The sequence below is a fragment of the Tubulanus polymorphus genome, chromosome 3 (assembly GCF_964204645.1).
Source record: "Tubulanus polymorphus chromosome 3, tnTubPoly1.2, whole genome shotgun sequence".
Taxonomy (NCBI): domain Eukaryota; kingdom Metazoa; phylum Nemertea; class Palaeonemertea; order Tubulaniformes; family Tubulanidae; genus Tubulanus; species Tubulanus polymorphus.
Window position 1 is genome coordinate 21,258,110 of NC_134027.1, and position 12,448 is coordinate 21,270,557.

The following is a 12,448-nucleotide window of genomic DNA, read 5'->3' on the forward strand; positions in this document are numbered from 1 at the left end:
GATCGTCGGACACAGAAGGACGCGGCAATATTGCCCCACACGCGAGTGCCGGTGTACCCCAAGGCAAGTGTGGATTGCGTGAAATGGATTCGCTTGCGAAACAATTATCCGATTACTACATACTTGTTGTAACTGGTGATGATATCGCTTATCACATTTTATACGAAAACAACCGCAATGTGTTAGACGTTCAGGGTGTAAATGCCAAAAAGCTTATATTATTATATACGGATGGACATTTCGATGTAATTACATCGATGGCTTCATTTACCTGTCGAGTTTACTATTGCTACATTTGTAAAAAGGGGTATATGAATACAGAGCGACATCGCTGTACAGATAAATGTAGACTTTGCTTTGGGGATTGCGTAGAACAACGGGGAAATTATTTGTGCGTACAGTGTAACATTTATTTTAAATTGGAAGCGTGTTTAGCCAGACACTGCAGAACACGAGCAGACGGGTTAAGCGTATGCGATTCGAGATCGAGGTGTTTACAATGCGGGTCTATTGTATCTAGAAAGAAACTTGATCCTAAATCTCACGACTGCGGGCAAAAATACTGCAGTTCGTGTATAGAGCGAAAGCCTAGCGGTCATCTTTGCTACATCGGGGTCGCAAAAAGCAGGGATGAGAACGCCGACCTGTAAAATCCGCGGGTTATTTTTCTTGAGTGGCATACGCGAACCACTAGCGAGCGCCGAAGGCGCGAAGCTATTTTGGGGGGGTTTGGGGGCCCTCCCCCTTGAAAATTTTAGAAATTAAATACGTTTTCCCCGGGGAATTATATAGAATGCTTTTAGACGAAACTTTAGAGATAAGCGATCTGTTGTTGTGTAATGACAAAGTGCTAAGAGTGCATTACAAAAAATGCGAAGAATTTGTCGAATCGACAAACAAAAACCAGTGTCGCTTTAGCAACTTTCACAAAGGCTCATGCACGACTTATTCTTCATAGTTATATGGAGAAATTAGGGGAACTGAATGTAAGGTAAAAGAGATAAATTTGAATTTTCGAAACAAGCAAATTGTAAACTTTGGTTCCATGGTGGATATAATCGTCGAAGAAAAGTACGACCATCTTAACATATTAAACCCCAACAAATGATTAGAAACATCAAGGATTTACAATAGAGACGAACGTAAAATATACTGCACCATTTATACTAAATGAGCTTTCGACGCTGCAGATCGGTATAACAATGAATAACTGGTGCAATGAAGCGATAGCAAACCCTAGATAAAACGCTGCAAGATTTCGGTGTATCCTTTGAACTTATTGGCGACCATCAAACACTATAGGGAGAAATCAGCGTCCTGGATAAACAATAAATCGTATAGATGAAAAAATGAAGATGAAAAAAAAACCTGTACTCATGGCAGATCAACTAAATCCTAGCCCGCTGATCTACTGAGCTTTCCAACAAGTTGCAGATTCAGCACGGAGAGAAGTTGGTTGAACTTTTGGAACTGGACTGACAGACAGAAACAGAAAACGACAGAAAATTACACCTAGTAGAACGAGAACTAGTATCCCGAATGGACATAAGAGCAAAACCTAAATAAAGCACAATTTGCAATCTCACTTTTTCAATATTTCAACAAATCTGAAATAGGATACTCATTTTCAGATAAAACGCATTTCACAAGTGTGGCACGCACTTAAAAATAAAAATAAGCAGGGATGGCTATCGATGAAAATTGAAATAGTTTTGCTCAAGCTGCAACCTTAATTTAACCTTACCTAATCGGTCAATTTTATGGTCAGTAAATTATTTTAGAAAAAAACTACAGGCAATGAAAAATGTAAGACCTCTATGTAAGGAAACATACGCCTAATTCATTTTGTCTGATATAAATCATCTTTGGATGATTTGTGGGATTTCTCTTGTATATTCATCTAACACTGATCTTGTGTATCTTCTCGGCTTAAGGAGCAATAAATAATAAAAAGGATCGCTGACGTGTCTTACCAGTACCTGTTACTTGTAGCTGGTATTTACGGTCTTTGATTGTCACTAAGTCTCAGGTTTTTGTCTTCCTTTCCACCACTGCGATCAAGGTTCAGCGTATGATGAGAATGTGTCTTGGATCTGAAATGAAATGAAAAAGCTTAACAATATGACGCTACGTTTTACACATTTTGCTGGATATTTTTGCGGAAAAATAACTGTGAACTTTACAGAGATGAGATCATTGAATATTCCATGAAATTTCTGGTGAATAAGATGAATTCACGATCAATTAAATATATTTCATGGATTTTTTTTACCAGGATTACATCATAAGTTCACATCAGATTTCCTGTTAAACTAAAATATCTTTTGTTTTTATATTTCATACAAATTACTTTCAAGATTGTATGTAAATTCAACTTTCTTCCAAATAAATTATACAAAAAAATGACTGTGAACTTTACAGAGATGAGATCATTGAATATTCCATGAAATTTATGGTGAATAAGATGAATTCACGATCAATTAAATATATTTCACGGATTTTTTTACCAGGATTACATCATAAGTTCATATCAGATTTCCTGTTAAACTAAAATATCTTTTGTTTTTATATTTCATACAAATTACTTTCAAGATTGTATGTAAATTCAACTTTCTTCCAAAATAATTATACAAAAAAATGACTGTGAACTTTACAGAGATGAGATCATTGAATATTCCATGAAATTTATGGTGAATAAGATGAATTCACGATCAATTAAATATATTTCACGGATTTTTTTACCAGGATTACATCATAAGTTCATATCAGATTTCCTGTTAAACTAAAATATCTTTTGTTTTTATATTTCATACAAATTGCTTTCAAGATTGTACGTAAATTGTACTTTCTTCCAAATAAATTATACAAAAAAATAACAATAAATTATACAAAATCTAATTGATCGACGATGTCATTTTGGTAAAGTTTTAAGTTTTTTTTCTACAAAGTTTTCGACAGAAAATTTAAAATATGACTCCAGAAGGTATCCATTTCTGTAAATATCATTTAGGCATCAAAATAGATAACATATCAACCATCACGCGGTTGATCTCAATAAATTACATCATTTCGGTAATAACGATGACCGCAACCTCCAGCTATTTTCGAACATTCATTTGGATTGAAGTTATAATTACTAGTACATGAATAAAAGTGTGGAATGTGATTCTGCGCCGAAAACCCGATCTCAGTACGGAACTGAGCTGGCCGCGTATTTACACCGAATCTAGTGCGAAACGCAGCTATAGGCTCCTACATATAACGATTTAGAATTTTACTGAAGTCAATTTAAAGAAATCAATCTGCTCCTAGTCATTACATTGTTCAGTATAGTATAATTCGAAAAAACTTGATGCTTACCCTACATTCTTTCATTAGCAAAAAATAGATATTACGTCAAGTTTTTTTTCAAAGAGATTAAGGGTACACTAGTTTGAATCTACATGAGCCACTGAACAGTTCATATGTATATGTTCGTTGAATGTTGGTAAATAATCATTTATCGAATATGAAATATCATTTAGAAGATTTTTTTTCGAAAAAAATTTCAAACACCTAGATACATGTTGATGGTACCATAATTCTGGATAACAAAATAAAATATCATTTGAATGATTAGGTTTGTCAATCAAGTTGCTTATGGATTATGTTTGATTTCCAAGTTTCGCAATAAGTAATTATTATCTACTTATAAAAATCTAGATTTACTTATGAGAGATACCCATGTCAGATACAAGTTTAGTTGTAATGTACATCATGAATAGAAAAATTACCGGTGATGTTGATGAAGATAACGAAATGCTATGAGTTCCGACATCCTAACCCAGTGGTGGCCAATGCAAGAATGACTCTGTGAGCCTTTGTAGACCCAAGTTGGCCCTATATCCATTTCAATGTTTGCTTCGTTAATGCCTGCATATGCAACGAGCCAATCATCTCAAGCTGAGATGATTGCCTGTGAGCAATCATCTCAAGCTGAGATGATTGCTTGTGAGCAATCATCTCAAACTAAGATGGTAATTAGTGGGCATGTGACACTACTGAGTTTGTCTGTTGTTAGTTGCTTAATTAGATTGCAAAGGTCAAACCAAAATTAAGTTAATAACTATAGGCCTAACTAGCAGCTGACTAATCTTTCTGGCTGAGTAGTTTTTTTCTGAAGTTTAGACAACTTAATTACTATTCAGTGGATCAAGTAGATTGTATCATCTCTGACATGGTGACTATTAGCAGGGAGGTGGTGAAAACTAACAATAATAAAGGCATAATTATTCATGCCATATGAGTATTGGAAGGAAACAAGTTTAGACAAAATTCACAAACAATCGGGACGCTTAATTCTATCATCAAAGATCAAGTTTAGCCTAAAACATAGTTTCCACAGTTATATGAATTCAAAATTCCCAAGTTTTTCCCAAGTATTTCATGGGTGATTTTTCAATTTTGCCAAATGAAAATGAACAGATATCGTCGTGCAACAGTCGACATTTTAGCGGTGACTGGTTGATAAAGGTGATTTTCTAGGGAAATTGATGAAGTAAGTTGCCCTTGGCAAACGCAATATGTGAAATGTAGTGAATTTCCCAAATATTTCCCTGATTCGATGAAAATTTTTCAAATTCCCAAATATTTCCAATCCGGGAATTCCCAAGTTTTTCCCAATTTCCCTGTTCTTAGGAACCATGCTAAAATAGTTTTCTCTTTTCATGATATCCATAACCATTGCTAAATCATGAATTCAGTGGGCAACTAGTAGGAAAAAAAACCAATAAAACTTATATGTTCCAACCTATAGGCCTATATTACTACTTGTCTCTTTATCTACTTAAACCTGGTAAACATAACTATCTACGAATCTACTGATGAGTGGCGTTGGAAGTGCAGCGACTGCAGCGGCGAAAGCCACGGCAATATTTTACTGAATGACGTTTTTTTTTTCGTTGAATACAACAATACATTTTACTCAATAAGTTTTCATAGTAATAAGCTCGAGTCAGTGCTCATCATTAATTAATTTCTCTCAAACATGTCAGCCCGCATATGCTAGTTTGTGAGTCCTCGTGTCTACAAGTTGTCTGACACCTAGTTCTCACTTCTACTCATGATTCTGTATATGAAGACTACGTAAAACTAAGATCATCATTTTCATTCCGGGATAAGGTTTAACTGCCTGGTGTTCCTGATGGATGGAATCCTGTACTGCCGGTGTGAAAGCTAGTTCCCTAACCAGCCTGCCGATACAAGCAGCCAGTTACACAAGTATACTGGATAACAATTTGTAAAAATTTGTGCAATACAAGAAATTCATAATGATCATTATGTTGTGAAATAGGTATAACTAGATTTACACTTTGCGGCCTAAAATACCCCCGACAATAGACTCTCCCCAAGAAGCCATTATCATTCATATCATAGTGAGATTCGATTGGAATCCTGAGTCTGAAAATTGATAAATGACAAAGATGTGACTGATTTACATGGTGTCCAGGAGTAGAATCTTAATGGTATATTAGATAAATATACACAATCATTTTGAATCGACAGAAATTATAGATTCATTTATAAGTTCAAATAATTTGATTAATCTAGGCCAATATTAAAATATCTGAGTCAACGTGAATTATAATGTACAACATTCATAAGATGAAAATGCAAAGACTGACTTACCGAAACATTCTTAAATTACAATACATTTATGATAGATGTGACCAGTTTACTTGGTGTCCAGGAATGAAATGACCTAACTTGAGCTTGACCACAGTAATTTGGTTTAGGCCACTCCCCAGATGTTACAACAATCATACTTCCTTACAATTGGTCAGTCTCAGTTTCTCTGCAGAGTGAATTAACACTATTTGTTTGTTTTAGGCCTAATTATTGAGTCAGAAAGTCCACAGCTGTTGTCTACAATAAAAATCTAGTTATAGTCAATGGTTTCTATGAAAACTATTTACAGATAATTATTCTCTAAGTTCTCTATGTTGGTGACATGTTAATGAGACTGGTGTATAATTAGCAGGTTAATTGTAAATAAGCCAACAACAGTCTTTTCTGAGATTTGGTGACTCAATACAAAGGCCTAAATCCTATATATAGAACTTAATATATGTTGATAATTAAATGTGAAATACTTAAGTATTATATTTGAAGAATATTACAATACAATAATTTTAAACCTAAGCCCTACAATGTACCCTATTACCCTATCACCTCCTCCAATCCTTACACTGAGTTTCCATGAAAATCCATCAAGAATTGAAGGCTGAATAGCGCAACCAAGACAATCAAAGATGTCTGCTATGGAAACAATGCAATTTACACTCCCATCAAGCATTTTCCGTAAAAACCAGATAAGTTCATCCATAACTTATCGAATTTTGTCAGTATTCTCGGTAAAGTAAAACTTTTCTAAAATCAGAACACCGTATTTTGAGAACAGTTGGCAGCTCTGTATTAGTCGAACAGTTCCAAGCCTAAAAATTCCCTGCTTAAACTTACTCTAAAACCCAAATTTGATTGGATGGTGAGTTGTCCTTTGAAAAATTGAATGATTATTCACAAAGTTTTCTTATTATTTGAGATCTAATTGGAATTCTATTTTAACCATGGAATGATGTTAGCTTATTGAATTTTATTTATTTATTTTGTTAACTTAATATTTTGCCAACCTTTTATTCAAATGCTATTGTGAAGTTAAAAATGTCCCATTTGTAAGTTAGGAAAATATGTCCCAAATTTTGGTATCAACTCATTTTGCTTATTTCATTGAGAACGTGTCAACTGAGTAAAACACCAAAACCATTATTTCATGAGACAAACTTCAGGGTAATCCTGATAATATTATGAAGACGTTTAGGATATATATACATATTATTGGGCTTTCATGAATTATACCAATAAAGCTTTCGGGAACATAGTAGTAGGGTTCAGTTATCAGCGGTTAAACAATATCAACAAGTAGTGCATGGAAGCTGGTGTTCATGGCCAGTATGTGGAAGCCATATGTGGAAGAGGACCTGCACACATTACACAAGAGAAATTAATATAAATAGGGAGGTTTTTGTAAGCACGAATAGAGAGCTACGGGGAATGATCTGTTTACATCTAGTAAGAAGAAATAAACGAATGATAACTTTAGCCATTGTTAAGTTATTTCTGGAGCAGTGTAGAGTCAATACCGAGGACGGAGATCTGATCTAAGAGAAGTGTCCTTGCAACATCATCTAGAAGAATTATTACCACGAAGCTACTTGGACAACCCAACCCGGATCCGCAGCACTGGAAGAGATACGGACCGCAACATAGGTGGAGTTCCATACTACAACATTGTTGGAGAACCGAAACCATACCCACAACATTGGTGGAGTAGAATCCATCACACAACAATAATAAAAAGGAACGATTAGTGGATATCTTTGTGAAATAACTCGACTCAACAAACTTTGTTATTAGTTTAAAAGGAACAAGCTTTATCTAAGTGAACACGATAATCATTATAATTAGATTGAACCAATTTTTTCATGAGACAAACTCTGATAATCAAAGGGTACTGTAATTAGTGTACCTAATCAAAGAAGTAACTCAACTCCTCAACCTGACAGCACGTGATTTGACTTCACTTTAATGTACATTGTTTCCTTTGATTAAAGGGTTTTAGTTAGTATCAGTTAAGATAGTATATACTTTACTATAATATCGTTAAAACTAACTAACGCCTATATAATGAATGATTTTTATAGAAACTGAAGCATAAACCACCTTTTGTACTGGGAATGAAATAATAGATAGAATTCTAATAAAGTGAGTATTATAAGAAAAACATCAATACGTAAACATATTTACTGTATTTGATGTGAAATTCAATAAATTACCAAGTTATTAATGATAGACTGGGACATTTTTTCCTACTTTACAAATGGGACAATTTTTCTGGGGACATGTTTTCCAGGGACATTTTTTCCCTGGGACTTTTTTTGCGGGGAAATTTTTTCCTGGGACATTTTTACCGTATACCGTTTTATTGAGCCTAGGACTAGAGCCAGTGACTATTATATTCAAGATGTTCCCTGCTCAATTTTGTGTAATCGGACCATTAGTGTCTGTAGGATTGGATTCTAGTATGTTCTTCCCTATTGCTTAGTTATTAATGAATGCTGAGCTAACCCCAAAATCCAGTATTTCCACTAGGCATATATGATCTATATTTACAATTTTCTACTGTTTTAACACATCACGATGCTTATTTCATTGCGTAAGAAATTAATATAACAAATTGAGAATGATGCGCTATGCTCAAACAAAGTATGGTGAAGTGAATCAAACAACTAAGACCTACCCATTATGTTGAGCATTTCTGCTAGGCATATGTTCTGCCTGAAGCCTGAACTTCCGGTTGGACATCCCTTTTCTCCCTGAGTTTTTCATGCCAGGTACAGAGACTGAATTCTGCGTACATTTTCATGTGACACATAGGCCTAGGGCTCCTGGAGAACTTGCGCAGTTACACAGCAAAAGTGCACCTAGTGAATAAAGGCTTTAAGCATTGGGACCATGTGACTTGAGGAGAGGAACCCTTTAGTAGTGTAAATTGCTGCTCAATCATGCGTGAGGCAACTGACCTGAATATCGAAGCATAGTTTAACTAAGAGTCTTTGACCAATGGCAATTTCATTTGAATGTGAATTTGCCAGGATTGTGAAGCAGAAAATGTCCCCATTTTAAATACTGGGGCCAGTCTTATCTTCAATAACAAGAAAACCTTATCTAGCAGGATTTATTACAATGTATACAGCCTCAAGAAATGGTGTTGATTGATTAAATGAGGGCCCATACCAACTTTTAATGTATCAATGAAAATCTATAACAATCTTTTGAATAACACAAAACCTTTTATCATAATAGATAGCCTAAGCAACTATCAACTGCCATTAAATGATTTAGATTAGGCCTAGACCACAGGTCCTTTGTATAGTAACTCAGTTCATCTGTCCCCAGTTAATCAATATAAGTGCTCCATTAACCCTTTCAGTGCTGATTTATTAATACCCTATAGTGCTGGAGATAATTTGAAAATTTAAAAAAATTCCACCCTAGTGTGTTGAATAACGGGAATACCACTATAGGTGTCAACACTACAGCGCGGTGTATCGTTAGTTACTGGTATTTCACCATATCCGACAGATGCTGCAATTTTTCAAGAGAGATAATTACTAATTACATCACACCACAGTGCGGTGTACTAGCAAAATCTATCACTGATTTATACACTGCACTATGGTGTAGATGCACTAAAAGGGAAAGGCCTAAATAAATTGGTCCTGTTATTAACCCTTTAACTTGCTGTCATCCCTAATTCATGCTTCATTATCCATATTTTCGCTTATTTCATAGACAAATAGGGCTGACTTGGTCCTCTTGTCCAATTTATGAAAAAAACCTAATAGGTAATTCGTATGAGCCATCAGGAACATAATCATATCTATAATGAAAATAAATGAATAACTTAAATCTAACTCAAAAGTTAATGTGGTCTATGTGCAATATGAGAAACTCCTGAAGAATTCCATCTACGTCAGTCTTCAGTTCCTCCAGTCAATGATGGTTCCTGGCTTTGTATTGCTGCTTTTATTAAGTGTTTTAATTGTAGCCACATGTCGATTGTAAGAAGCTTTTAACAGGTTATTGGGTTATGCAATTAAGGCATAGTTAATATGAATTATAATTAATTCATAGAATCACGGATTAACCGTTATCGGTAAATCGCTTAATCCGTACTAAAAAGCTTGGTTCTGAGTGATACGGATTGATCGGGGTTGACTGTAGTTTACAAGAAATAGGCCACACAAAGACATACACCAGTTTCTTCAAAAAATCAAATTCTAACCATGCAGTAAAAATGTCCCTAATAAAAATTTGAAAGCCAAATGCACTCGCCCGCATCGGCAAAGCATCAATAGTCTTTTAGTTCAATGAAAATCAAAACCCACTCGCCTGCAAAGCTGTTTAATATGTATTAAAACAAAGGGGTAGGGGTATTTGTCTGGCATTGGTAAAAAACTCATCTATAAGTCTCCAGGGCCCAGTTTCACAGAAAAGTTAAACTCAAATTTTTGGTGTAATTGCCATTGGTAACTTCATATCTTCAATGAGGACAACAATTTAAACTTAACTGTTTTAGGCTTACACTTTTTCGTGAAACTGGGCCCAGGGGCGGATCCAGCTGGTAAATTTGACTATATTCCTAAAAATTACTGCTCAATTATCTGCCGGCGACGAAGCTGATTAAAGGAGCTTTGGGGGTCCAATTAAAATGTCTCTCATTTTCCTTGTATCTAAACGCATTCTGGACCTGTCAGATTAGGTTTTTCTTGAGAGTATGTTATTAACATTTTTCTGACTATATTCTGGAAAACAGTGGAATGCGTTCCTGGTCTCTGGTTGAACTTTTTTAAACAAAGGACTATAAGGTCCAGATGGTCGAAGCATAGTTTAAAATTGGCAAGTAGTGAGTGGATGCATGAGATGTCATGGTCAGTGAAAATTAATTAAAATTTCTCATTTGGCCTATATCTTTTTTCTAATACGGTACATGCACGCAGGGTATTTTCCGTCCGTCAATCAGAGTCGGTCAGTGTTTCAACGCAGCACTTATCTAGCCGTGTGTATACAGCACTAGTGTTACTAGCCAACTACATACCGTATTAACTAGCTCACAGATTCCCTTGAGTACCGCTTCGAATGACACAATTTGCGTAGTTAATGTGATGCAGGCATAACTGGTTATTTTTAAAAAAAATTTATTTCAACCAATCAATCAGAGTAGATTGAATCATTCAATTGCAAATGCAATCCAGACTAGTCTGAATACTACCACCCGTTGTTACCGGTTCCATATAACGTCTGACGTTTGAGTGCCATATAGAGGTTAACTCCTGTTTTTTGCAATGCAACAACTGATTCTAGTGTCAAACCTTTGTACTTAAAAAAAATTAATTAGTTACCTTGTTGACTTTTAAAATGTGTTTTATAATAATATTTTTGAAGATTTAAATCGGGAACCAGAGAATTAATTGATTTGATTTGAATTTATTGCCACAGTCTGGATTTTCAATACGGACTAAATTGATAAAATGTGAAAATTCAATACGTCTCTCTAAAATTACTCTAGATGTTATTTTTTAATGACAAAACGCATCAATTTTGGCAAATTTTATCTTAAGAATTTGAAACAAGAATAATATCTGCATTCGCATCTATGTCAGTCCAAGTTCAAGTCCCAATCCGTAATTTACACTCCCATCATGCAACAAGAAAAGCCGCCATATTTGTTCAGTTGCTTCACTTCAATTATTTTTTGAGGCAACTAGTCAAAAGTTTTGAGTTACTACGATCGTCAAAAGCTATTTAGGATTAAATCTATGCCCAAACAATAGTTAACTTCCTTTCTGTTAACTTATGGAAAAATCAGTTTGAGGTAAGTTTTAAGGGGTGTAATAGACGCCCAAAGCCTCGTCCCTCAAAATGAGGGATGAAAATTAACCTTATATGAGCACTTTCGGTATTTAACGACCGGTTATCTTTAACCAACTTTTGAGCAACTGGCCCCAGAACTTTATAGCGGATAAATAAACAATATAAACACAAGGTATTTCTGTGATATTTTGAATATATTCGCAGTTTATATTTAGCGCCATTCTCGCGAGATCATCAACAACCCAGAAATAAATTCCAAGCCCATCGCCCCTGTGAGTAAAAACAAGAAATTCGAGAGTTTAGTTCATATGTAAACCCGTACGGCGTAAATTCTGGGGGAATCCAGCTTATATGGCTCATAGGCCAGCATCGAAAGGAATCCCAGTACAGGTATGCCAGTTCATCCAAGCCCAATATCTAAGGGATTCGTGTTTGGAACCACTCCAGGCAAAAGAAGTCCAGGGAATCCCTTATTTCATCATCGATCCGTCTCTCATCAGGATCAATGGATTTCATACATATAACCGAAATTCGTTACCTATCCCATTTGCAGAAATTATGGTAACATTTATGGGGGACCTCTTCTTTACTCTAGGTAATATTTTTGGGGTCCGGCCCTACGCATCTTTGAGCTACTGCCAAATATCTTACCCACAACATTCGATTAGACCGCCGCCATGATGTCAATTCAACTACAATGAAGGATTTGTTTCCATCCAGCATGATCAACATTGGCTGAGGTATATAACCAGCAAAAATTAATGTCTATTATCTATTCCAGAGATGTACGAATCAAAATTTATACGAGTTGTATCATATTTCTATAATTTAGTGTATCAAAAAAGGTAGTTAATTGGGTACTATTAACCATGCGGATTTTTATAAAACGTTGTGAGGCTAGCGTATTAATATATATAATAGGAGAAGGTTTAACCACAACAGACAGAACCAGACTAAATAAATTCAATGTATTTTA

The 12,448-nt window shown here is 35.1% G+C and overlaps 1 protein-coding gene across 4 annotated transcripts in view; it reads right to left on the minus strand.

The window, feature by feature from the left end:
* LOC141902435 (pachytene checkpoint protein 2 homolog) overlaps positions 1 to 12,162 on the minus strand; it is a 76,656-nt gene extending 64,494 nt beyond the window's left edge. The window contains exons 1-3 of one of the 4 annotated variants that reach the window (XM_074790151.1): positions 12,124 to 12,150; positions 8,336 to 8,519; positions 1,980 to 2,093 (exon numbers count right to left, since the gene is read on the minus strand). The gene's annotated coding sequence lies outside the window, so the exon portion shown is untranslated. Of the gene's footprint in view, positions 1 to 1,973; positions 2,094 to 8,335; positions 8,520 to 10,696; positions 10,722 to 12,123 lie in introns of those variants that run through there. The other 3 variants (XM_074790152.1, XM_074790153.1, XM_074790154.1) reach the window with 3 other exon arrangements.
* Between the last annotated feature and the right edge of the window lie 286 nt (positions 12,163 to 12,448).